The sequence below is a fragment of the Nasonia vitripennis genome, chromosome 4 (assembly GCF_009193385.2).
Source record: "Nasonia vitripennis strain AsymCx chromosome 4, Nvit_psr_1.1, whole genome shotgun sequence".
NCBI lineage: Eukaryota > Metazoa > Arthropoda > Insecta > Hymenoptera > Pteromalidae > Nasonia > Nasonia vitripennis.
In genome coordinates this window covers 19,230,412-19,258,307 of record NC_045760.1, presented here as the reverse complement: position 1 = coordinate 19,258,307, position 27,896 = coordinate 19,230,412, and the positions used below count along the sequence as shown (strand labels likewise).

General features: G+C 45.7%; 1 protein-coding gene across 3 annotated transcripts in view; it reads right to left on the bottom strand.

The window, feature by feature from the left end:
• LOC100114586 (inactive dipeptidyl peptidase 10) overlaps nt 1-25,945 on the bottom strand; it is a 96,180-nt gene extending 70,235 nt beyond the window's left edge. For all 3 annotated transcript variants that reach the window (XM_031929490.1, XM_031929489.1, XM_031929492.1), the window contains exon 1: nt 25,431-25,945. The gene's annotated coding sequence lies outside the window, so the exon portion shown is untranslated. The remainder of the gene's footprint in view (nt 1-25,430) is intronic.
• Nucleotides 25,946-27,896: the final 1,951 nt, after the last annotated feature.

The window sequence follows — 27,896 nt, the reverse complement described above, 5'->3', positions numbered from 1 at the left end:
GCACTAAATAAGTAGATAATTAGTAGTTACGAATATCATCATCAGTGATTCATTCTAGAATTATATTAATACATCAAAACTTTGTTAACGCGAAAAGCCTTTTTATTACTGCTTTGCCGCACTAAACAAATAAGCACAAAAATAACGTATCCGTACTCTTACGAATGATTAGGAATAGATTACATCAACTGTGAAATATTTGATCAAACGTGTTGTACATCCTACAATTTATCGAATTATAACAGAATAAACAGATTTGTATCGACGCCATCGATCGTTCACGGTAATTTCATAAAACTTGCTAAAATTAAAAATATCCCTCCGCGAGGATAAAAGTTTTACGGAGACGCGACACTCGCGCCAGAACGCGCATCATCCCAAGGATACATCTCCGCGGCGTATGAAACCCGACAAAGAGATACACGGCCCGTATCCGCGATGCTGCAAATCCGAGGAAACGTCGCACACGGAAGAGACGCTTCCTCTCCCGCACATGCATACACGCACGCGAGATGTCCTCCACTTCACTGCACAGCTTTTTTGACGGGGCGCACCATATCGTCCTCGAGTATCTCGGCTTTTAGTATTTTTTCACGAGCTCTCCGCGCTGTCCGTCGTTCCGACGCGCACGACCGGCCATATCTGCCATACGTCTCCCCGTATCCCTCGTCATTTTTCGGACCTCGGGAATAGCAAACAGTCCTCTTCCTCTCCCCCACACGCGCGCGTAAACGGGAAGCTCGCCGTATCTCTTCTCTCCGCCACGAGCACTAGTAGTCTTGACACGAGAGAAAACACACACAGCCATTATCAATAGGCGCTTTTCTATCCACCCTACGCGATATCGAACGCGACCGCTCTTTTTTTACGAGGCCCGAAGCTCGTAATTCGATATATACGCGCAGCCTCGGAATTGATATGATTAAATCGCAGTTTGACGCGCGCGCGGGTGTGGGGGGGGGGGGAGGGATTATTAATCCGGGGAAATTCATTGTGACGGACGAGCCGTTCCTCGCTGGGTTTTTTATTTTACGACTGAATCGTAATCGGACTCTGTTTGCCTTCCCGCCCACGCTCTCATTTGTCAATGTGACGCCGCGCGGCGTCACTCATCGTTAGGCTCGATACATGTAGACTCGCGAAAAATGCCCGGCTTCGATGGAATCGTTCGCTGGATGAATACCAGCCGCCCGGAAATTGCGGGATTAGTGAGCGATGATGCGGAAGTCCGAGCAATTATGAATCGTTTCATTTGGAATGTCCAAGTTTTTCGTAACATACTTTCGAAGTTGAAAAATTGTTTCCTCTCTCCCTGCGAAATAATCAACGATCGTCAATTACGCTCTCGCAAACGACCGCGGCAATCGATCTCGGCCTTCGTTCACGCTCGCAAAGCATCATCCATCCCTCGATTCGTATACGAGAAAAGAGCCGAATCTCTCCCGCATCTCAAGACGACAACGACGACTGCACAGCACGATTCGCTCGATATGTGCCTATGCGCTCGAGAGTTTACACATTCGTCTTCGGCGGAGCACACATCGCGCAACACTTGTGCAAACTCCGCCGCTGAACTGCAAGAGCACACACGTGCATGTATATATATACATATATATAGATCGGACGCACGTCCTACTACTGCGGTGGATATACACGCAGCGAGGGTCGGAATATCGGGGGCCGCGAGCAAACAGGATTATAAACTCGCGGACTTTCTGCCGCCGCCGCCGCGAATTTTGGCGTCGCTCCATCCGACGGCAGTTCCATATGAAATTCATGGAACGTCCTAATTGAAATTCGAGGACAGCCAGAGGCCGCGCGAGGATGGATCCGCGGGAAAGTGACTCGCGAGAAACTTTTATAACCCTCCCGCGCAGCATATAGCCTCTGTACTGAGCAGGACAAACGGCCAATCGAATTAAACTTAGGCGAGAGAGGAAGAGAGAGAGAAAGAGACGACTCTTCTTTACGAGCCGGCGCGAGAGGAGGACATGATTGGAATTGATGCCTCTTTTTTCCCCGCGCGCGCGTACTGCAGTTTTCAGTTTTTAAAAAATCCCGACGGCTGTTCGTTTCTATTTGCGCTCGCGCGAGACTGAATGGGCTCGTTAATAATGGCTGCGCGCAACTTTTTTCCGTTACCCATACACCGCGCGCAAGATACAACAGGCGACGAGCGAAAAATAAACGCGAAACCGGCACACGGCTGGCGCACATCGCGAGCAACTTCTCTGCAAATGAATGCGGCCCGCGACTGTAAAGTTGTATACAGGTGTACTATACATTTAATACCTGCACGCGCCGCTTTGATCGGGGCCCACTTTTAACCCAATTACCGCGAGCTGCCGCCGATTTGAGTTGAGGGAGGGCATAGCTCCCTTGTGGATATATGTATATATGTTATAGAAGGTGGCGAGTTGCATTTGCGCCGGTGCGGGGAAAGTTGGGAGATTGTTTCGTATTGGTTGCGCTCGCAATGATCTAATTATAGTTAAAGCAACAGTCCGGAGCGATTTTAATCGAGATTCCCTCTCGAAAGATAGACGATGCCAGGGAATGGTCAAACCACGCGCCGATGCTCTTCGAGATATGGCATGTCCAATTCGCTTCGCAAACGAGAGACGGCTGAAAGAAGCTCGAGACGCGCGTATGTACTTTGCGCGAATCTCGGCTTCATCAGTCTCCCCCCTGCGCACACACTGTATCGCGGAATTCGCTCGTTCTTCGAGACAAGCGAGCGAGGGAGATATAATGGCGACGTAGCCGCTCGTAAAATCGGACGGTACTTTCGGGAATTAAGCGCGGGCGCATTTAGCCGCGTAACGGCCGGCCCTCCCGTGCGCGTCGCACGAGAGGGACGGCTCATTATCGGAGCGAGAGCAGTATTGTTGTACCGGACGATCATCCCGCATTGATGAGTTTCTTCGGGAGATCAGCTACTGCGTCGCTGGGATATCGGGCTTGGGGACGTGAATTTTGAGCGGCTAATTACTTCTGGGTTGTGTATACAGTGAATTGTTGCTAGCTCAATGCGTTGTCAAAATTTTGCAAAGTATGGAATCCTTGAGTATGATACAGCTTGATCTAGATGTTCATAGAGCTCGTACGCATATGTTGAATCGCGAAAATTTGCTTTGCAAGCTTCTTCCTCTCAACTTATCACGACTTGCACGAAAAGCCCAGCTCACGCACAAAGTCTGCAACTCACCTGCAACAAAAAGGAAAAAAGGAAAATCAACGTTAGTTGCTCGATGTCAACTTTGAAAAAATAAAATAGCAAGTTAAATTGCCTATATCCTGGCTCGCGCGAAACCGACGACTACGTCGTTCTCCATACGCAGACGCGGAGCTTTCAAGTTTTTAATGAGTTGAAAGTCGAGTTCCTCCGCTAGAAATTCGCGAAACAACCTCAGCATAATTCTTAGCGAGCTCATAGCCAGGAAAAAAGCAGCAGCGCACAAAGACGAAACCCGAAAACAAGGAAGCTCATTCGCCGAGGCAAAATGTGAGTGCGCGCGGACGAGCGCGAGTCGAGAGGCTAACGAGGAGGAGAGAGAGAGAGAGAGAGAGAGAGAGAGAGAGAGAGAGAGAGAGAGAGAGAGAGAGATATTGCTTTAGTCAGAGTCAACATGCACACGCAGGGGGGATGGCGAGAGCGAGAGAGTGCGGGAGAGAGGCCTCGTGTACTACTGCGGCTGCATTAATTAGCATATCATTCAGCAGCCGGTGACCCAGCATAAGTATCCGCTTGCCGGTTCGCGTCCCCGGGGGATCGCATAATTATTCGCGATTTCGACGATTTCGACGCGCTAGCTGCGTGCCAAACTCGAGAGGCGCTTTGTTGTCTTTGGCCTACTGTTATTTCATTTTCTTTTTCCATGCAGTAGGGGGTCTCAGCGCGTCGAGCGATTCTCGATGAATTTTTCACTATATGATGAGGCCGAAGCTGACGAGTAGGCCTATATGCTCAGCTGACAGGCACGTTTCCGGCCTTCTGTTCTGTTGGCTTTCTCGACTCTAGCTATATAGGGTCAATTCGGAGCGAGCCTCTTTCCAAGCTCGCGACTCTGAATATTCAGCTGCAAAGTGTAACTGCAAGGTTTTAAATAATAATTACTCCGGGATTCAAATGAGAGCTTTCATGAATTTCCATGCGCTTTGTGCGTCGCAAAAAATGCATTCATATTTAGATGCGACGCTCTTTTCATATTTTTGCATAAAATAGTTGATCATTACATTAAAAATGACGATTAATAATATACCTGCAGTAACGTAATTCAATCAAAAATTATTACAGCAATCATAGTTAGCATAACTTTCCGCTCTCTGTCGAATAAGCCAAAGTCGGAAACTTCTCGGATAGTTCTCGCGCGGCCTTTCCCCTCGCAAGAGGAATACCACGCCGTAAGTACGTAGTCCACCCCATATTCGAGTCCTGGCTATGGTTTCCTTTATTATATAAATGTTTCGCGCGAGTTTTATTAGTCCGGCCAATATTTGCGCACGTCATCCGAAATCAAGAAGTTGGCTTATAAGCGCAATACCGCGATTGTGTTTGCCGTGAAATTTACATCGGCCTCAAAAGTTTATGAATGTATTATTATAGCACGTTTATACCCCTAACTGCAATCCAAGTAGCCTCGCATGCGAATTTGAATGATAAAAGAAGCTCGTACGTGTCGGCCTTGAAATTGAAAAACTTCCTCGGCACACGCGCGTCAATTGATCCTCAACGTAAAGTTCAGCCGTATAGGCAGGTGTATAATACCAGAGCGCATAGTCCATTAAAAAAGCGGCGCGAAAAAAAGTAGTTTTAATTAAGGTCTTTCTCGGCGGCGGCGACGACGACGACGATTTGCTGCACGCAATATTTCTCGGTATATGCATACACGCTGCAGCAGCGCACCTTCGTGTCCGCGCGACACTCGTGTCATTTTGCATATGTGCAAATCGCGCGTGGAGTAAAAAGGGACAGAATAAAAGCTATAGAAGCACGCCGACAGATGGACACGTCAATTCGAGTACGTGTGCGGGTTCAGAGATGCGAATATTCTGGGAGATACACTCTGCCGTGTGCTGGGAAATCAAAATTGGTCGGGTCGAAATGGATTTTTCGATACGTGGCGCTGATGCCTTTGTAATTCACTTTGTTTGGCTGAGTGTTGCAGTTGGAAAATTATCGACGCTTGCTACTGATAACTGTCATTCACGGAATTATTTCTTTGATACGCCTAAGAAATCCAGAAAAAATAATTTGATGCTACAACTCTGGGGCCGCTTTTTCTGGCTGAAATTAAAGCTCTTTCCTCGTACTTAGTAATATAGATTTGCCGTTTGTGCCTTTGAACATTAGGTCACGCCGTTGAACAATGGCTACGTACTGCCTACTGGTTTACAAAACGATGTTGCAGCATCATTATTTTTCTAGTGTTTTGAATGCACTGTGAAACAAGAAAGAATGGGCCTAAAATTGTAGCATTAAAATTTTTTTAATTCATCTGAACGCGCTAAGTGTTTTTTTCTGGATTTCCTCATATATTCACAATAATATGAACGAATATTTACCAAAGCTTTGATCGATTTCAAAAATATTTTTCAAAACGTTTCTTTCTTCAATGCAAAAATCTCTAAAGCGTGCAACTCCGGCGCTTTCGCACGCTTCGTTTTGAATTTTTTACAAAAAGTTTCCGATATATAAACTTTTGTTCTCGCACATCGAAAAAAAAAACCGAGTCTTCCCTAAAAAAATTCAAATTTCATTTTTCCACCAGGCACTTTTTCATAGAGCCTGCAATCAAAGCAAGTCCTGTAAACCTACGCTCTGTACAAAGAACCTCCCAGTGTCCGATAGACGAAGCGCGAAAAAGTCATCCGTCGCATCGCGCCGTAGATATATACCGCGAGAAAATCGATACAGCCGCAGCAGCAACTCGACGCCGGACCAGCGGCTCATCGACGTTTACACGAGTAAATGCCCCGTGAACATCGGCCCTGACAAAACCGTATGACGGGCGCAACTTGTGCCCGAGGAATCATCGAGTCGACTGTATAGCCTATGTCCTACGTAGTCAGGACGCGGGAGACCTTCATTAGCCCGAACGTTTGTCGCTTGGAGTCAGAGAGAAAGCTCGGACAGCTGATGAGTTGAAACTAAAGCCGCTTTGAAGCGGAGGTTCTGTTTTTGTTTTGGACTTATGACATTCAAGCTCTCCACTGTCGCGCAAATTCATGTCCGACTGATGTTGTGAGAACGGAAAGAATTATACTTTGCTGTTACAGAAAGCCCAAAACATTTATTCTGACTATTGCTATATTGTCAAATATATCCTTCTTATTGCTTTTGTTTAGGATGGGTGCAGAGAGATTTTGGCCTGTTTTTACCGTTGTCCAAAAGGCTGCTCGAGGCGGAAGACCAGCCATAATATGTTGTTAGTCGCAAAGATTTTAGCGCAAAAACTAAATAAAGCATTCGAATAATTTGATTATTGGCTTATATTACTCCGTCTGCCATAAACGTAAATTGTAAATTATGTAAAATGCAATGTTTGCATTTCACGCTCATTAAAAGGAAAGGAATAAATCAACGCATAAAATGATACAATTTCAAATAGCTCTTATTATTGTGATAGTTAATTTCTGTTTTCTAGGAGAAAAGAATCGCACGCGACAGTCTCCTGATATTCCCGGCGATAATTCTCGCGCAAAAAAAAAGAAAGACTACAGTACAGCAGCAGCCGTACGTTGAATTTATGCCGGCATTTGCATATGTAAAATTCTCTTCCTATCTGCGTTCTTTCTGCTAGTCATATTTCTAAAGGGTAACGAGTGTAAGAAAATTTTCTCCCCCGAAACCTACTTTACTAAGAGATTCTAGTTAAAAAATGTGTATTTCCGAGTGTCAAGCTCCTCCTGATAACGTCTCTCGCCTCGAGCATTAAACTTATGTTTCTCCGCCACTTGCTTTGCTTTAAAACAGAAACTCCGATCCAACGTATACACCCACAAGAACGTCTCACACGCATTATTAATTACCGCAAATGATGAAAAAAAAAAGAAGAAAATTGGAACAGTCGATAAACGACAAAGAGCACGCACAGAGGTAGAAAGAAGACAAAAAAGGGACATAGCGAATTCAGTTAATTTTCACGGTACAGCGAGACAGTATAACGAATAGCCGGGGCGTATACTCCTTTCCCGCATTTCTCGTGGGAAATGATGATAAGACATAATTTTTTGCTCTCTCATTCCGGCCGCGGAAGAAAAATAATGACGCGGGCCAACGCGGTGTATTATTCCACTCACAGTTGTCGGTTAAATATATTTTTTATTGAAAAAAAATGGCGGTGATCACACTATAGAGCGGCCAAAAATTACAGAGAAGCAAGAAACTTATTTCCGGCGGATTATCACCTCTAATTAGCATAATCGCCATGTCGTCGCTGGACAACAGTAGCTGCAGCGTGAATTTTACGAGTGTTTTAACGCGCGCGGAGTAGGAGGAGCTAATTTTATGGAGATGAAGTGTACACGCTTGTAGCGATAATTTACGCGGCGTCGATTAAGCTTTGTTAGGTCGCGTAGCTCTTCTACTTTTAGCATAGATTGTGGAATGAAAAATGGAGAGCGAATACTTTATTGTTATGCTCGACGAAGTTTACAGAGGGAATTGTAATCCAGGCTTGAATACTCCGATATTTTCTGAAGAGTAAATCCTGCCCAGCTTTTTTGCACCATGCAGCGAAGTAATCCCTATGTAGGTTTTTTAATTGTATAGATGCGCGTATGAAGCTTATAACACGGCGTACAAGAGAAAATCGTATCAACGGCAAGTGTATTGTTGAGATATATTGTATTATTAAGGATTCACGCCATGCACTGTATACTAGCATCCACTTGGTGAATATAGAACATTTAGAAGTTATACATCATTATAAGCTAAGTGCAATTATTGGCCAAATTATGAGATACTTATCATCTAGTAAGTTGGTGACAAATATTAGCTCCTCTTATCGATCTCCACACAGAAATATTCTTGTGATTTCAATTTAAATTTTAAATAAAAAATACAAAGGCTAAATGAATAAGCCCAGCTGCAGTAGTTTTTTTTTAATTCCAACTTATTAACACACTTTCAAAACAAAGCTCGCGTTCGCAGCCAACAGCTCGTATTCCTCGTCGGCCTTCTCTGAACAACCCGCGCTCGAAAGGTTAACAAAATAATCTGTAGCTGGTCAGCCAACAGCTCTCGAATTCGCTTGTCCTCCTGAAACGCGATACGATTTCCCCCTTTCTTTTTTCTTCTCTATAATTACTGCCCGCCCCCCCCCCCCCGCCCCATTCGCGATCGACTGTCAAAGAAACTCGCGTTCAATTGCACGATGGAAATTCGAGAGACGCAGTCGCGCGAAAGAGTCTCCTTCTCTCGTGAAGAGGTATGCGTCGATGCGAAGAGAGGATGGAGTCGAGATTGCTTATAGAGTGCCTACGCTTTTCCGTCGAGGCTAAACGAGTCCCGTCATATATAATGAAACGGTCGGGTACATCACAGAGCGAAGTCTATATGCACAGAGCTTTTGGATAACTAATTAAACAATCGAATTCGACGAATCTATAAATGGAGACGGAAAGTAGAATATCTAGTTTACGAATCGAAGTTGCGAAAATATATTGGCCAGTAATTTGATAAGGAGTAACTTTTTCGGGGCGAAATTGTTCTTCTCATGACGAGGCTCAGTAATGGGTCGATTGATAAATTGGGTTAGTATGTATGACGGCTGAGTGAAAAAATTGTAGTGTAGCTCTTTTCTGCGCAAGCTCGCTCGAATGTACCGACGCGCATTGCATCATGCTATTTGAAAAGTATAATTGATTTCGAAGTTTCCTTTTTCTACTATTGAAACCACTATGAAATGTAAAGCTTTGTTTAAAAAGGTGCGATTTTTCGAGCAAGATACACTGAAGTAGATAAAAAGAAATGTTATTCCTCTCCAATTGAAATCGTAGGCTAATGAAGCTTTCAATTCACGGGGCGTCTCCTCGTCAAAGCTCGCACACACTCTTCGCAAAAACTTGAAAGCTCGCGTTCCGTACGATCTCTCGCGAGCTCGACCCTCTCGTCTACTCGATATCATGCATTATGCAGGCAAACTCTTGGCTGCCGCGTAGTTTGCTCGCAAAATTCCGAACTACGCGGTTTTCCCATTAGCCGTGGAAAAAAAACCGCAGATCCGGCGTACACACGTGCGTCTGATAATGGGATTCGAGACTAGTGACCAGACGACGCCCTTTACGCGCAGATTAACGATCTTTCGGGGCTGGCCAGCCCCTTCCTGTAATCGGCTTTCGGTCTGTTATGCCGAGAGGGTTTGTTTTTCCCGGGGAGAAAAGTGGTTTTAACGCTTCACGGTCTGCTTGCGTGAACGCGGTTGACCGCGCGACATTCGCGCGGATTTCAAATATAATTTAAACGATCGCGCATGCACACATTAGATATATACATATATAATGCGGCGCATGCGTGGAACTGGCTTAATTCGTTCACTTTGTGGTTTCGGAAACGTTATTCCACGGTATTCGGCGGTTGTTGACGAGTCCGTGTACATCGTATATACTATACGCCAAGACGTCGACGGATCAGTTCCAATTAATTTCCTCAGGGAAAAAATCGTCCACGCAATTTCTTTCACGGAATCCTGAAAAGTGCGAAATCCGACCATCGGAAAATACATAACGAGATCCTGCTAGTGCAATTAAGCGCGGATAAGTAAAAGTTCGCTGCTAACAAATGAAATTTGGCCGGGGCGAAATTAAGGCAGCTGAACTCGGCCGGATGGGAAAATAGAGAGAAAGAGAGGGGGGAGGGGGAAGGCAGCGGATCAAACAGCCGCGAGAGATCGCCTGCAGGAGATGACAGAATAAACACTCGGAGGGCGAGCGAGGCGCAGCTACTGCAAATTACGATCCTCTTTGCTCGCCTTCGTTCTCTCGTACTTCTCTCTGACTTCATTCTCTGTTTCACTCGCCCGTTAGGGTATCTTATATACCGACTTGCAGAGCCGCAACAGGGAGAGCCACTGGTCGAAAGGTTTCGCTTCGATTTTTTTCCTGTATGCGAGAAAGTTCTTCCTTCTCAATTTTCAATTCAAAGCTGAGAATTCCAAAATATAGCCATGTAAAGAATTTCACGAAAACATGTTTACGCCAGTTCGAAATCCGGCGCATTACACGCTCCTTGAAGTCATCGCGTTACATTAAAGAGCGAAATCCTCTCGCGCGAATCTGACTTTGCATATTCGAGATAAGCTCCATGCATTTTGAATAGCGTTTCCCCGCCGCGCTGCCGGAGGTCGCTCGAACTGAAAACAAGCAAAATCCCCAGACGTGCGCCCGCTGCAGGAAAACCTCAAAATTAACGCACTCGCTCGACTGTATATCATAAATAGAAGAATTTTCTCTTTTTTCGCTTTAATTCAAGCCTTCTTTCGCGGTCTGCCGCGTTTCTTTGATTAAAAAACTAGCTTATACCTTTCACGGATCTCGCCCGACGCTCCGGGAAAGCTCGCCACACCGCGATTCACACACGGGCGTATACTTTATAACAATTACACTGCGGAAAGAAAAATCTCTCTCTCCCTCTCTCTCTCTCTCGCTCTCTCTCTCTCTCTCTCTCTCTCTCTCACTCTCTCTCTCTCTCTCTCTCTCTTTCTCTTCGCTCGAGGAGCAAGAACAAGCGCAGAAAGGGAGTGCAGAGGAGCGTCTGAAAAGGATGATATAGCCAGCCGAATGAGAATTGGCTCTTTGCATATAATTCTGCGGGGGCGCTGCCTCACTCTCGGCTTTTTTCCGCGCCGAAGCTTTGAGAGTCGGTGAGCGCGTTATTACGTTATTATGCAGAGAGAAGGGGCGGGGGTGAGGGAGAAGCTCTATATAGTTTGAAATGCATCGACCTGAGTTCTGGTCTTCTTTTCCTCACTAGCCGATCGCGAGATATTTTTGGTCTTTTAATCATTGCTTATTTTCGTGGATGTAAAACAGCTTCTTATTTTCTCTAAATTATATAGAATTACGCGACTCCGAGTCGCCGCGACTGATTGTATAGCTCTTCGTCCTTCCTTGAACATACGCGATGAATATTAAAACCGCCTTTCTATGAAGTGCGTCATAAAGTAAAAGAATTGTTTCGACGCGTTTATTTTAATTAAACAATTGCTGTTTTCGGAAGAGGTAAATTTGTTGAAAATTAATATAAATGCCGGTATTGATCTGAAGAGTTGAACGCATGACAGCTTTATACTACTAGGAATGAAGGCGCGCTTCGCACGCTTCTTATTCTATCTATGTCTAATAACCCTGGTAGAAAAAAACACCATAAGTTTTGGGTACACTAATTTCTGCTAATATTTTTACCATATTACCTACCATATGTTACCATATTCTGTAATACTTTTAATACAAATATATTAACAACGCCCAAAGTCGTTGTCGTTAAGGTCTGAGAAGTGAATTTGAAGAAAAGTTCAGTAGAAGAATCAGTGAGTATAAGCCTATCATTACAACCCTATTCATTTGCATTGTAAAAAAGACAATTGAAATTTTACACAGATACTTGATATGCTACCTATAGAAACATGTAATCCAGATGATTTTAATTTAACTGTTTTCATTCATATTTTCAGATTGAGGCCCATGTGAATTTTTTTATTTGGCGGGTTACATTTTGCTTATAGGCAAGATAGACATTCTGGTTTCCAGTGTATTTTTACATGAAGAAAGTGATAAATATTTTGCCTTTCTTGTCAAGGGAATTACATTAATAAGAATTTTAACTCTTAACAGTCGTGAGAGATTTTGAGATTGATGCCTATTTTTCTATTTTTGCCTTTGCTCTCATTCGAAAACTAACAGGTCTAGAGAGCTCATATTTTACATATAGATTTCTTTTGTGTCAATGAAACAATATACAAAGTTGAATTAACCTTAACTGAAATACTTTTTATTTCGATTCCGACACTGATGTGAATAACTTATACGACTAAATAATTATCATGGGTGTTGAAGTCGAAATCAAAAGTATTTCAGTTAAGGTCAATTCGACTTTAAATATTTTCACAATCAAAACAGAAATTAGTTTTCAAATGAGAGCAAATGCAATGCAATGGAAAAATCTCAAAATCTCTAACAACTGTTAAAAGTAAATATTCTCATTAATGCCTTGAGAAAAAAGCCAAAATATTTATCATTTTCTCCAGGTAAAAATACAATGTGCTAGAGATAGTAGTTCCTGCGTAACTGTCTATAAGCAAAATGTGAGCCGCTAAATTAAAAAATTCCCATTGGCGTTGGTCTGAAAATATGAATAAAAACAGTTCAATCAAAATCATCTAGATTACATATTTTAAAATTTAAAGGGTATTGTAGTGATAAACTCAAACTCACTGACTCGGATGCTGAACTTTTCTTTAAATTCACTTCTTAAACCTCACCGTGGGCGACTTTGGGCACGGAGATACAATATATCTTTATACTTTTTATCCTTTTAATTGCACTTCTCACTTATATAAAAAAAAAAACTAAATAACACACACACACACACATTATTACCTACTTCAAATAGGGTCAGGGTGACACTTTTCAATACACATGTTTCAATACTACACTTTTGGTAATGATTAATTTATCAAGATTTCTTGCTGGTAATATTGCATATATTTTTTCTGAATCCGCTATTCAGATTTCATACTATTTAACCTAATTTCATTTAATTTTAAACACCTGAAAAATGTCCACCAGGGTTATGACTTTTATGATGGTTATGAATTTAAAGCGCACGGGTTCTCATCTGTTACCTAGGCAATCGACCATAGCAACCAATCAGAATCACGTATTAAAGGCTTCACAACCAAGTCCATCATTTTTTAAAGAGAGGATAACATCGAAATGGGATGGCTGAGGGATGCTTGTAAATAAAACACTTGGCGAGACAAACAAAACAAAAACGAGTAGTAGCCTGACATCCTCTATACAAGCATCCTTCACCGGCGACAAAACATGTGAAATCGCCAAAGTATATATAAAGAAGGTATAAAAAACTAATCTCAATCAATCAGGCAGCAATTAAAACGGCTCATCACAGCCGGCCTACCGTAGCATTTTTCCCAAGAGTATACAGAGAAGCCCTCTTCCTCGTATCGGCCACCACAGCGCAGCAGCAGCAGCAGCATCGAGAATGACAAACGATTAAGTTTCCAGGCCACGCGCTCGCGGGAGGGCCGCTTTTTCTCTTCCCCATCGGCGCACACTCGATTTATCTTGGCTCGCGCGCTCCCGCTTTGATACTACAAATTAATTGAAGAGCTAGCGCTCGCTCAATGTATATGTATGTCACGGCGTCGTATCGGCTGTAGCTGTGCGCGTTTCTCGAGAAAGGGCGAGCGAAGTGATCCTCCCGCTCTCTCCAGACGCGGACGATCGCTTATTCAAAAGTCCTCGCGGGTCTTACGGACGGGGCGAGTTACAATGCGCGAAGATAAAGGCTTGGAGGGGAACAAAGCGCCCGAGAGCCGGGCGAGATATTTCATTTATTAAGCGTGCCGAGTACGAGCGCGATCGTTATTATGCGACCTGTACAATAAAAATGCTCAGTTCATATACCCGCCGCTAGCGAAAGGCTTTGATATATTGCTCATTCGTATTAAAATTAAATTAAAAATCCTGCACGCAGAGCAGACTCTGCGCATATATACATATAATGACTACAGACAATACTGCGTCGAAACGAAAAAAGAGCGCGCGCATGCATGGAAAAGTGGAGTTCTGAAATTTCCGTTACGGAAGAATATGCTGCCACGCAGCCGTGTAAAATGTGTTGCGCATTTGTTTCGAGTTCTCTCTCTCTCTCTCTCTCTCTCTCTCTCTCTCTCTCTCTCTCTCTCTCTTATTCAGCGGCGATAGAGCGTGCGCTGCTGGTTGCAGGGCGCGAAGCTTTGAATGCGTTTTCAATTTCAATTCAGATTTCTTGCGGAAGTGCGTTTCAATAAAAGAGAAAATGGCTCTCGCCTGCACCGTGTCACACGCGCGCCTATATGCCTCTCGCGTTCCCGCAGATATGCAGCGCGGAATCGGCTAATGCTTTATCAAAATCGCCATCGCCCGTGCGCGCATGTTCAGCGTTATACCGCCGCGGAATTAATTTAAAATCGCGATCGATACGAGCTTTATCAGCGTTCGAAACCATCGGATCGAGCGTGTCTCCTTGTAAAGTCTGCCCTGTCGCCCCCTTGTCTCCAGACTTCCCCAACGTTGTCTTTGTCTCCGTCGTCGTCGGGGTCTTCGGCGTCGGATTAAGGCAAAAGGGGGTGCGCCTTTAAATACGCTATTATCTCGGCGCGATCGTGCGCTAGCCAGCTCTCTGCAGCCGTGTGTATACACTCGGAGGGGCGCTCGTTATTTCGGATTCTCCGTTCGACCGAATTTCACCGAGCTAGAAAGAGCTCCGCAGGCCCCACGGCTTCCTCATTAAGAGAATCATTAAATTTCCTTTGTTTTGCTTATGCGACGAAAGGAAGAAAAGTGCTGCTCGAAGCTTATAGCGCTGGATCAGCAGTCTTGCGCGGAAATTTTCATCCGCCGTCGTTCCCGTCTTTCCAAGAGAAAAAGAAATCCGCCCTGCGGGTTTTACACCGGGAGCTATTTCGAGCGCTGGTATATAATTCATACTTACAGCTTCGGAAGGGAGAAAGTATACCGAGTTTATCTCATTTTGGATTTTGCGTTCTGGGAAAATTCTAAACCGCGCGCTGTGATCTTTGGTTCGTTTAATTGAAAGAATATTTTAATTAAAATTTTCTGTTCTCTGTAAGTACAAGGCGAGATTCAATCAATTTTTAGAAGGTCGAATTCACTAGCCTGTGCCTTTAAAACCGATCGCACCTAATCATGCACTTGTTACTCTTATCGATAGGTCCAAATTTTGCATCAAAACGCACTCAATCTCAAATACATACATATATATATATATATATATATATATATATATATATATATATATATATATATATATATATATATATATATATATATATATATATATATATATATATAAGCTGAAATAACAACAAGCTCGCTCGCAGCAAGAAGAGAACCCAGAGTAATCGCAATTACAGCGATCGGCGTTAGAGCACATTCGATCCAGTAGTAGTTACCCACGATCAACCCACGTACCTACAGCGGCACAATCCTCGGCAAACGACAAAGGAGAGAGAGAGAGAGAGAGAGAGAGAGAGAGAGAGAGAGAGAGAGAGAGAGAGAAAGAGAGAGCGAAAATTGATAGGGCGCCAAGCGAGTGGAAATACCTCCGCGGCGTTTTTTTCCTCCTCGGTTGCCACGTGGAAAAAAAATAAAAGAGCGAATTCCCTGTCCCCTGTACCCGCCTCCGCAGCAACTGATATCGGCTTCCAATTGCCGCGCGATGTATCTAATATCGGATCTCCGCTCGATCCTATAGGTATACAGTGCTTCAGAGAATCGCGCGGGACATTAAACAAGACTCTAACGCGCTCTAATGCCTCCAGCAAAAAATCACGGCTAATGTACGACTCGGAAGGTAAATTGCAATCTATGCCCTGGTGAATTATTACGAAAGAAAATCTTTTGCTCCGCATGCTATAAAGTTGAGCCCTATAAGCGGCATATAAATATAATTGTGGCTATATATGGTTGAAATTAAACGTATGTCACCGTGAAGCTGCTTATTATACAACGCGAGTAAACCTCCCGTCGATTTATATTGCAATCAATCTACATGAAATCGAACACATTTATTTGAACATACAATTTTTTTACCATGTTTTTATTTTAGAGCGAAAAAAAAAACGCATTATAGTATAGTAGTGTAAGACGATTCATATTGTTAACAGTAAAAATCTCAAATTGTAAACAAAATTACCGCGAAATTCAGACCTAAATTTCACGTGTGCGCTATACAGGTACACTAGCTTATCTATAAGCGTCGCATCGCCGAACCCAAATAGCTCCCAAGAAGCCGATTAATTGATAAGTACTATTTAGTGCGCTAACTATCCGGAAGCCCGAAAGCGCAGGGCATTAACGCCGCAAACTTGGAAGCTGTGATTTCGCCGCGTAAGGAGTAGCATCTCTGAAATAAGAAGCGGCGCTCTATATACTCTCGGGGGATGTCAGGGACTTTCAGTCTAGTTCTACAGGGCTGAGAGTTTTATTGCCTAATTGTTTAAAGTGTAGTATAAGAAAAGCGCACGTCTCCAGAGGGACAGACAGGCGAACGCTAGACTCGTAAAGCTCATTGGATAAAGCGCGCGCGAGTCCGTATATAACGAGTGTACATAAGCCGCGCAAAACGTCAGTTTTTATTCCTAATTGAGCTTTCAGGAATAATATTATCGCAACCTTTCTCGCTCGATGCTATTTCACGTACCAGCCGCGCCTACACACCGCGCGCACGAGCTGTTATCAATTTCTAGTATCGACTGATACTCGAGCCCATTACCGATGCGCAGGATTTCCGAGCAAATTGCCCGACGACGTCGCGCGCAGCACACGCGATTGATTCGCAAAGTTGTCGTGCAGCGAGTACACGCGTACGGGGGCAAAAATGATGTCGTTCCGTAATTGAACGGCCAAGAGTTACGGGCGAAGCATAGCCGAATCGCGATGCGCCTCTGTTTTTTCAACGCCGATTTTCATTCGTTGTTTACGCCGAGAGCCTTGGCGCATGATGTATATACGGCGCGCCGGAATTTGAATTTGCCGCGTGCAAACAGCGGCAGGATAAACAAACAGATTTTTGGACAATCGGTCGGGGAGTTTCGCCGGCGGTAAATATACGTTTTTTAGTTCGCATTCAGCGCTTGCTTACGCAGCTATTTCTTGTTTACTTTCCGATGATTGATTTTGGCCTCCATATTCCTTTTTTCGAATTCGCTTCTTTATCGAAAGTTTAAATCCACATGGATCACTCGAGTTCATTTATTACACTCTCCCTCGGGGGCTGTACCGGAGAAAGTTTGAATCGACAGCTACATCGAATAAATTGCCGATATGGATTTTCAAAAAAAGCAATAAACCCCCGAGTCGTCCCCCTGCCTCCGAGTCTCCCGCGCGCGAAGAGACTAATTCATCCGGAAGTCAATAGCACTGGGTATACGCACACTTGGCATAAATCTTCGTCATACACCGAACGGCGCGTATATCGACGTCAGAGAGCAGCGGCAGAGCGGCAATTTTCCTGCCACGCGCCTTTTTCTGTTCTCTTTTGCGCGCGAATCCGGGTCGATGCGCAACGCGAGGAGAAAACGAAAACATCCTCGAAAGGCAGCAGCTCGAATTTATATATGTGCAAATCCAGGAAAAACCGGACATTTTTCGGGGTCTGAGTGAACGAAATTGAAATTTGAGGGCACACCTCCCAGACCAACTTTTTTGGGTTCCTTAGTATTATTAGTTTATTAGAAGTAGTATTATTAGAAGAGGGCTTCAATTTGAGGGCTGGTGAGTTAAAAATAATTGCCTAGAGAAAAAGTTGTATTGGCTTAAAAATAGCGAAAAATCATAAAAACTTAGATTTTTTACGAAATTTAGCGATTTTTCTCATTTTTAAAATCCTTATAACTTTTGATTCGAGTGGTCAATTTTAACGGTCCGGTCCTCAAATTAAAGCCCTTTGCTTCTAATTTTGCTTTCAAAAATCAGATTAAACATTTTACCGGTTTCATCAGCTATATACATGACAACGAAAAAATCAAAAAACAGCTATAATTGATGGACACACACACACACACACACACACATATATATATAAAACTGATAAAACAATTAAAAGATTAATCTAAATTTTAAAGGCGAAAGTAGAAGAAAGGATCTTTAATTTGAGGGCCAAATGGTTAAAATTGACGGGTTGGATCAAAAGTCATAAGGATTTTAAAAGTAAAAAAAATCCAAGGTTTCATGATTTTTCTCCATTTTCAAGCCTAGACAACTTTGTACCCAGGAAACCATTTTTAAACCACCAGCCCTTAAATTAAAGCTTTCTTCTAATACTTTACGATCCTAGTAATACACATTTTTGGATTGCGCCTTCAGACAGTACTGAGTGGTTAAAGTTGAATCCTGGCTAATTTTCGCTTATTTTTCCCGAGTTAAATTCCCATAAGAGAATTTAAAGTTCCCGGCAAAAAAATAAGTATCGAAAACGCGGGAACCCAAGGTTTTTCGGGTTCTGGGTGGCCTAAGGAACCCAAAAAAGTTGGTCTGGGAGGTGTGCCCTTAAATTTCAATTTCGTTCACTCAGACCCCGAAAAGTGTCCGGTTTTTTCTGGATTTGCACATATATCTGGTGTGCATGTATATACACGCAGAGCCGGTGGCGGTTCTTTGACACTTTGGCAGGATTATTTATCGCGGGATTAAATTGCGCCGCTGGCACTGCAGCGCGCTGTGCGCGGCTATAGTGGAGCTGACAAACGGTATCCTGTATTAAATCGCTCTAACAGCCGCGGCCAGCGGATGGGAAGGAATTATCAGCATCTGTGCGTTGGCTGCTGGAGGAGGACTTGCGCGTCGTAATGCTGTCTTCGGTGCGCGCGAGGGCGATTTTTGCGATTTTTAGGGCCACCTATATTCGCTGACCAGAGACAATAGGGAAAATAGAGTCCGTTCCCAAAATGCTTCGGTTCACGGCGCTACTGACTCCGACTGATTCCCTCAGTATATGACGGAGCTTATTTCTTCCGTGCAGAAGGACAAAACGAAAAACACACCCGAACTCATACGATTGCACTGTGTGAATTCCAGTATTTTGTCCCTCGATCGCAAACTTGTTGGGAATCGAGCGAAGGATCATGCATAGTTCAAGAATAATTTCTCGCACCTGAATAATTCCCCCATTCGACGCGAGTCTCGGGGTAAAGAGTCTCAACCCTCAAACGCCCTTCAGCAGCCGCAAACAAAAAAATAACGAACCCTCTCCGCTGCTTAATAACGTATGCAAGATTCAAGCACACCGCACCGCAACCGCCAGCATTCGCATTCCACCCTTTCAACCGATCCTCCTAAGCGGAAAGTTCCAAGCTAATTATCGGACGGCTGAGTGCGAGTAATCGTGCTCTCGCTTGATGGAATTACAGAAATTTGATTCGCCCCGCCCCGCAAGTAGTTTCAATGTCTAGCTACTCGACTTTTTTCTCTCTTTCTCTCTTACTCTCCTCGCTCTAGCTCATGTTTGACGAGCGCTATATAGCTGCCGGGCAAGTGCTTAACTTTTTATGCGCCGGCCTAGAACGAGGAGGAGGTGAATTAACTTTGCCGCGCCGGCTACATTGATTATGGAGATCGAGCAGCTACGCGGATTGTTTTTTAAATTCATCAGCCGGTCGTGTACTCGTCTCGCTGCAACTCTGCGGATGGAGCACAGAGTTAACTGATAAACTCGCCTGTCGTAATATTTAATCCCCGACAACGAAAAAGATCCCGAGAGCGAGAACCAAAAAAGAAGCGTCGATTCTCGAAAGGGAGAAACAAAGGCGCGGATTAAATAATAAGAATAGAAACGAAGAGGCGTCGACGCACATGCACTGCACGCTTATAAAAGCCTCTATCGATCGCGTGGTCGACCGGACAAGTTTCCACATGCGCGTGTAAACTCCCGCCCCCTACTTTTCATCTCCCCCCCCCCCCTTCTCCCCGACCCCTCTCGGCGGAGAACGAGACAATGCATCGCTGAGAGAGATAAGTAAGCGAGAGCACAGCGCACGACGCGCCCCAAGTTTCAGCCAAGTGCATATGTATACCACTGCGGAGAGATTATTGTCGCGCGGCGGGGCTGTTCTCACGATGGACTCGTGCTTGTTTGGAGCGCACGGCAAGTTTTCCTCAAAGTGGAGCGAACGATTTTCGAGTCTCGATCGTAGCGTTATCAAAAGGGGATTTTTCGCGGTATCGCGTCAGGGGAGAGATTCAATTTGTGGATCGATGTTTTCTCGAACGACGTCAGTCGTAAACTCGGGAAAGTTTGCGCTCTCGTAAGACGACTACGTCTACAATACAGGGTATATGAGACGCAGATTGAGTACGAAGTGAAAGTTAAGTGCGCGCGGCGACGACGATCCTGCTGAATACATTGTTCCTGCCTCCGCCTTGAATATCTACTTTATGTTTCGCGGAAATTGTTCGGAAGTCCAGTAGCTTCTAGCCAAAGTGTCTTTTAAGCTATGCGATATCCTATTTAATTTTCAGCTCCTTTTTTCCTCATTCCTGTGCGCTTCGCTCCGCGAAAGTTCGCGAAAGTACGTTCACTTCATGTCCCCCGTCGTGCATGTAACGTCTAATACTGCTTTAATCTTTCCGAGTAAATAAATACTTGGCCTTGTTCTTACGACACGTTTTTTAGAGAATTCCTAAGTACTTGCTGCAGTTTTCAGAGATTAAACCATCAAACTCATTGTATTCGTCTTATGAGATCAGTAACACCTGCGCAAAAAAAGAAACAACCAGTAGGACGGCGTCAAAAAGCTTTGCAACCAGAGTATGTACCTGACCTGTATTCAAAGTTATAATTAAATATTCCACGGGATTCCCTCGGAGGTAAAAGCTCGCGTACTCGATAAAGACGAACGAAGGGGGGTATAAACGAGAGCTAATCTCGACTGCCAGTTGCAGCGCAAGTTCGCGGGGCTAACATTTCCATCTCACGATGAATTCTTCAACTTGGCCAATGAAACCGAAAACTTTGTACGAAAAACAATTTCAAAGGGTCGGGCTAAAATGCTGCTTTGAATTTCGAGAGCATCTCCTCCGCACAATAACAATAATGATAACAATCGACTGAAAAAGTGAACTCCCGCAAAATCGCATTAAGGATATACAGCTGCGTTCAATATCAGCGGTACATATTATATAGACGTCTTATTACGCGGCGGTATATAGGAAAGAGACGACGTTTTTCACTTTTCGCCAGGGCTTATGCCTTGCCGCCCTATCTGATGCCAATTCCTCGAACCAATAATCGAAGGAAAATAATTCGACGAGCGAACGGATCTAGTCATCCGGCTGCTGCTCGGCGCTTCTTCCGCATTGGTAAGAATGTAACCTTTCATGCCTCGGCGGATGACTCTCTCTCTCTCTCTCTCTCTCTCTCTCTCTCGAGCCAGCGAGCGAGCTGCTTTTTACTAAAAATCGGCCGATCGAAAATGGATTTTGCGATTTCGAACGGACATCGATTTTTCCCGGACGCTTTGTGCGGAATTTTTTCCAATTTATCGTAATAAAATTGTTGAAAGTGACGTTTGATTTGTCCGCCGAAAAGTCGCCTTACAGACCGATCGGGCTTTTGGATAAGACTCGAAGTTGTAACGGAGACGACGGCGAGAGAGCAAGAGCGAGCAGCTGTCCATACAACTCGAGGATGGTCCTCTCAAGTGCATAGAAGACAAGATACTCATCTCTCAGACTCGCTGTGTGGGTCCCTCTCTCTGCACATATGTCTCTTTCTCGAGCTCTAGAGCGTCCCAGAAAGCGAGAGTCCAGAAAGTCTGACCAAACTCGGATAGCAAATACTGTTACACGGCTTCTCTCTCCAGCTGAGGCTTATGCGAGACACGCGCGAGGGATGGCTTTTTGCGGAGGACACGCGGGCGTGGCTGATATTCGATTCGATTTTTTCAACTGCGATTCTTCCGAAAAATCGAAAATCAACGCTGCTCATGGCGCGCGACCGATCCCGCGACATCCCAACGGGCCTCCCTTATCGCAGTCACAGCGAGCCTTAAACGAATATTGCGAAAGATCTCGCGAATATACAACAGAGAGCGCTTACGGCCGCGAATTTCCGGAGGCCGAACGATTGCCATCTCTCTCTCTCTCTCTCTCTCTCTCTCTCTCTCTCTCTCTCTCTCTCTCTCTCTCTCTCTCTCGCAATGTAGGCCGGCGTACGCGTACGCACAATGGCCTCCAACGTCTACTTGTTGCGAGGCTGCGAGCGGTACATATGCGGCCGCTTGTCCCTCGGGCTATGTGTATCGATATTTATTATATGCGTCGCCGAGACTGCAGTTCGGCCGGGCTTTGTTCTAGAGCGGAGAGAGGCTTTATTCCATACGCTGTATTATATGGATCTTTTTCGCGATTGGTGCGACTAGCTTTGCTGCTGCGCGGACCGGGGTAATGATTGGCGAGCGCTTGTAGGGCTCGATGCGCGGATTGATTTTCCGATTTTCGCTGCTTTTGCGTGTAACTGGATACTGATTTGCAGGGTCGTTGCGTGGAATTGAAATTTTAGAGCCGTAGCTTTGCGCAATCGTTGTACCGTGAACCCTCGGAATGCGGTACACTAGATTTTTATTAAACTTGGGCGATTTCCTCGTCCATCTTTCGCAAGTTCGAACTTACAAATCGATCGAATTATACAACAAAAAGTAATTACAGCACGCCGGCGGCGAATTCTTCGGGAAGGAATTCGAGAGCGCGGGCCAGTGTGAGTAGCGCGCGTTATAGTTGATACTCGAACTTTTTATCGAGGGGAAAATCTGGAATGCGCACAACCTGACTGTTTTTGTGAGCTGCCAGAACTTGTGCGCAGAAAAAAAATTGAGACGAGGGAGCGAATCGCGTGAAAGAACTCGTTTTCGCTTTACGCAAGTTCACGCAAGAAGGCTCGAAAAGTCTGGATTATTTGTATTATTTTGGCCTCTTCCAAATCGAAATGGAGTTAACGGGTTGAATCGTATATTTTCCCATTTCAGGTTGGAGATCGAGTGCAAAAATGAACGCTGCAATAACTTTTTCTCGCGAAGAACTCAAAACTATTCCAGAGCTACGCGACAAAATTCAATAGCAAATCGAAAAACGAAGCAAGCATAGGATCTCCGAAAATTAATTAAGCGCCGAGGGTACAATCCCCACACGCATATAGACTCTGGATCACTGCGTGTAATAACGTTCCCCGGGATTTGTAAGCCTGCATAATACGTGGCAATTAAAGGTCTGGTCCGGGGCGGTCGCGCTTAATCGAATATTCGTCGGCGTCGCGCAGCTCTCTCCGAGACATCAGAGCGGGGCCCGATTCAATTAGCGCCGGAGATCGGCCCATACTCCGCCCGTCCACTACTTACGTAATCGGCCGCCGCTCCTGACACGTGGGCGATTGCTCGGGTGCGTTTTCGCTTCACCGGCTTAAACTGCTTTTTCATAACTTTCGCACTCGCACCTTTTATCAAATAATCGAGGAGCGCTCGGGATCGCATTATATCAAGGTCTCGAGGCGGATATTAATTTCCGCTAATGAAAGCGAATCTTCGTTTTAATGGCGATCACTCTCGGTCTCTCGTCAAACCGGATTACCTATACATATAGACTCCGAGTTGAAACTCTGGATGATGGGGCACATTCTGCCTAGCAGCTCCGAAAATAGACACCGCGTCAAGAATATAACCGGAAAATTTGAAGCCGTGTGCGAAATCGCGTCTCTCATTTCGGCTTTCGACACCAGCTCGACACTCGCGTGAGCGCGCGCGCGCGCGCGAATAACCGGGGGTGGTGGCCGTGAACAGCCGAACGGAAATTGCCGCCGAATCGGGAGTAATGGATGGATTTGTTATGTACGTGTGTGGCCCTCGTGAAATTGAAAAGCTTCTGCGCTATCGGCGCACCTTTTTTCGGTCTCTCAAAAGCGCAGCCGTAGTAGCACTTTAATTTTATACGCTTCCGAGATCTGCTCCGAGCGGAATTAGCCTGGCGCGGAATGAAGTCGACGCAATTTATTTATGCAAAACAGCTAGCGAGGAAGCTGGGAGTAGAGCCCGGAGGAGCATTACGCCGTTTAATGTCGGCCATCGCCCGTATACATTTTCGCTGCCCACTAAACGAGAATAGTTGCGAAATTCCTCGCGACGAGCGAGCACAGCGCAGTCAGTATCCACTCAGCCCGCCGAGAAGTGCTTGCCGTGTTTACCACCGCCTCGACTCTTTTCCCTCCTCTCTCTCTCTCTCTCTCTCTCTCTCTCTCTCTCTCTCTCTCTCTCTCTCCCGTCGCTCTGCCTTCGCGGAGTCGCAGCGAGCGCGTGTGTGCGTCGCGTCCGCTGCGGCCACTCTCGTCTGCGACTTTGCGAAAAAGTTCTGCAAGCGATCGACGGATTGAACTTTCAGATTCGAGCAGGATGATTCTATAGGACGGGTGATTAATCTTTCAGCGCTGCCGCGACCTCGATTAATAGCGCAAAGCATCGTCCGCGGAACGACGACGATACGTATATACGACGCGCAATTATTCAACGGCTTTAATTATATGCGTTCCGCGAGAGGCGTTGACAAAAATGCTCGAAGGACGGCTCGATTACGCCTAATTGGCGGGTCAGCGTTGCATAACGAATCGTTCACGAGAATCGATCAGCTCTGAAAAGAACGCCACTGCCTTTATCTGTGCACAGGACGAGGCGCCGTGCCGAGGATAAGCAAAAACATCGACGAATTAATTCCGACGGTATAAGTTCTGCGCGCTGGTGTCGATGCGCGTTGTTTGTTGTTAACCGAATCCACTAATCCGACAGAGGCTCTTTCCACTGCATTTTCGTTCCTCTCTCCAAATTGGGATGCTTTGCTCTCTCACCAGAGTGCCATGTTTCTCGTATAATTGAGATCGACGGTTCGAATATCGCGGAGATTATAACATTTTCAAATATGCAAATCCATTATGCCGATGAACCGTTGATGAAGTTGTCCGAATCAACAGTTTTCACAGTTATATCTCGCGTTCGCTCAAACGAGTGGGGATTCGGCCGAACGCGGAATTATCATGGAGATAACAGGTCGGAGCAGTGACAAGTCCACAAAATCCATCCACGTATTATACGTATTCCACAGTCGCTTTTATACTGGGCGGAACTTTAATCGCGCGATGTATTCTATTATATTTTATCACATTATATATATAACATTTTTACCGAGAGTTTTAATTTCGGCGTGGAGGGAATTTTCGCTTTGTAGCGCGTACCTATGGGTGCAAAATAATGCGAGTAAATAGTAATGAACCATCACATCCGCTCGGGCATTCGACTCTTCGCTAATCATCCGGCAATTAGAGCCGCGTGAGCAGATCGAGCCACGAAGGTCCAAACAGTAGCGTCGCTAAGGAAAGCGGTCCACGGGGGGCAGGTATTAGCGCAATTTTACACAGCTAGAAAGAGAGAGAGAGAGAGAGAGAGAGAGAGAGAGAGAGAGAGAGAGGCGCGTTACTCCTGCCCCGGAACAATGCGCGCGCAAAGAAGGAGAAGAAAGAGAGAGAGAGAGAGAGAGAGGGAACGGATGTGTGCTCTCCGTCCTGGGCGTGTTGTCCCAGGAGACGCGCTTCGTTCGGCTCCTTCCTTTCCGCAGCGTCCCCAGGACTCACCTTGCTCTTATGTGTTTACCTTGCTCAGTCGCGTCAAGGCCGCCAGGAGGATGATGAGGACGTTGGCGATGACGATAGCGCCGCTCGCCCGGGCGGCATGCCTGACTGCAGGCTGACTCGAATCACTGAGCGCTTCTCCTCGCGCTGGTGCTGGTGCTACGACGACGACAACGACGAGGAGGAGGAGAAAGAGCAAGGGCGGCAGGACGATTTCGTAGCGTTAGCAGGTGATAACGTCGCACAGCCAATGTCACATATCACACCGGCGATCGGGCGCGCGCTCTCTTTCCCGAGCCAGCAACACCTATGCGCTATACGCTGCTCGGGTGCACATGTAGAGGAGCCTCGGGAGAGCGGAGCGGAGCGAGAGACAGAAGGATGTGCAGAGAGCGACGAGGGAGAGGACAGAGCGAAGGAGAGAGAGACACAGACAGACAGATGCACGCGTATACGTGTGTGTGCGCATGAAGCTAGAGTACCGCGAGCTGGGCGCAGGACACGATGGCCCGGCCACTGCGCCGACACTGAGGAGGCTTCGCGCCGCAGCAGCGCTGGCCGCTGGAGCTCAGCAGCAGCCTCCCACTCCCTCCTGCTTTCGGCGAACCCCGGCTGCCGCCCCACCAGAGCTGTCTCCCCCACCCACCCCCGCGCATTCTCTTCCTAATACGTATTTCTCAATCACCCCCTATCTTTATTACGGCCATTACGGGACTCCGCGGCCGAGGTCCTGGCTCTGCGTTGTACCGTATACACCTACAATCGTACTTCTCTCTCTCTCTCTCTCTCTCTCTCTCTCTCTCTCTCTCTCGCTCTCTCTCTCTCTCTCTCTCGCTCTCTCCCGCTTGCACTGCGAGAACGTCCGCTGTTTTTCTAGCGGCTTTTCGAGTATCGATCCGCGGAGCCGAAAAATTCCGAGACCGGCGTCAAGACGCCTCGATGCAGCGTGTAGGTGCGGCGTCTACAAGCAGCACACCATGATCGAGGGAAGAGAGTAAACGCGTCCTGCGCAGGCTCCCGGTACGCGCATATACACAGCGAGCGGGGGCTCTTTATCGCGCGCGTTCGATGAACGAGAGCGCCGGGACCATTCACGCGCGATTCTCCCCCCTCCCCTTCAGCCTGCGCTGCGCGTCCTGCGGTACGTGTATCGCGATTTTTCTCCATTGAATTCGCTTCTTCTCTCGAGTGCTCTCGTTTTTTTCGCTTCTATTCGCGCGAAGAAAAAGAATTCGTGCATCCCACGCTCGACGATTTTCCCGTTCTGTATAGAGGAAACGGTTTATTTTTATACTGCGGGCGCAATAAATGCTCGCAATTGTCGTCCGGAATCGCTTTTTCACGACGCGACGCGAGCTACCACTAGGAGCATGACTGATCGGCGTTTTTCAATTTCGCCTGCGCGACACGGGGAGACGCTTGAAAAACTGCTACTTACTGGCGACGAGACAGCCTGAAATTGATTTTGATAGATAGGGCGAAAAAAGCGCGCCAATAGAGAAGTACTTAATAAGAGCAATAACGGCCGGGCTGCCGAGAGGGTTTTTCAAATTGAAATTAATTCAATCTACTATAAAAATTAAGCCGCTTGCAGTTGTTATTAATTCTACGTAAAACTTTACGCGAGTCTGCAAAGTTCTAGTCCGCTATGAAGAAGAGTACTCCGCATCCCGCAGCGCGGCTTATCGATTTTCATCTTTGCCTGTAACACGCGTCCTCCGCTTTTTTCCGCGCTCGTCTGAGTTACGAGAGACAGAGAAAGAGAGAGCAAAGAAGCGCTCGCGATACCCCTCGTCGCTCCTGCACGCACAAGTCTCGAATAACGGCCGAGAGATTAGCTTCATCCGCGGCCGACGCAGCAGTGCAAGCATTATAAACGCATCATCGATCTACATACGAGTCCTTGACTACGGCTACCTGCATTCAGCAGTCTTATAGCAGCAGCAGTAGCAGCGCCTTTTCATTTCCTACGCGGCGAGGTCAAGGTGAGACTCTCTTCCTGTCTGCGCGCGCGATGTGTTTTTCCAACTCCTCTCGCCGCGCGCGGGCGGGCTATCCTTCTTCGTTTTTAGTGCAGCTCTTCAGGACGGCGGCGGCAGCGCCGCCGCCGATCGATTTTAATGCACTACGTGCTACCGAGTCTATGCGAAGGACTTACTGCAATTAGGTAATAAGAGCCTTTGCGAGGAATTAAAAAAAATCCCTGCGCGCCTCTTGCGTCTGCAGTTTACTTTGGCTTTGACCTCTTCCGTGAATAAGATTAGTTGGGAATGGAGATTATGGAAATTTCATTCGCTCGCCTGCATGTCGACCTATTGTCTGTTTGGTTGACAATATGCTCAATTCATATCCTTGAATAATGTCATACCAATGCTGAATCATTTTGCCATAATTTGATCTTAATATAGCAATGAATACCTATATTCAAATATTTCATAATATGCATACTTCTCAAGAAGTATACCTATCTTATACACTATTTTTTCAA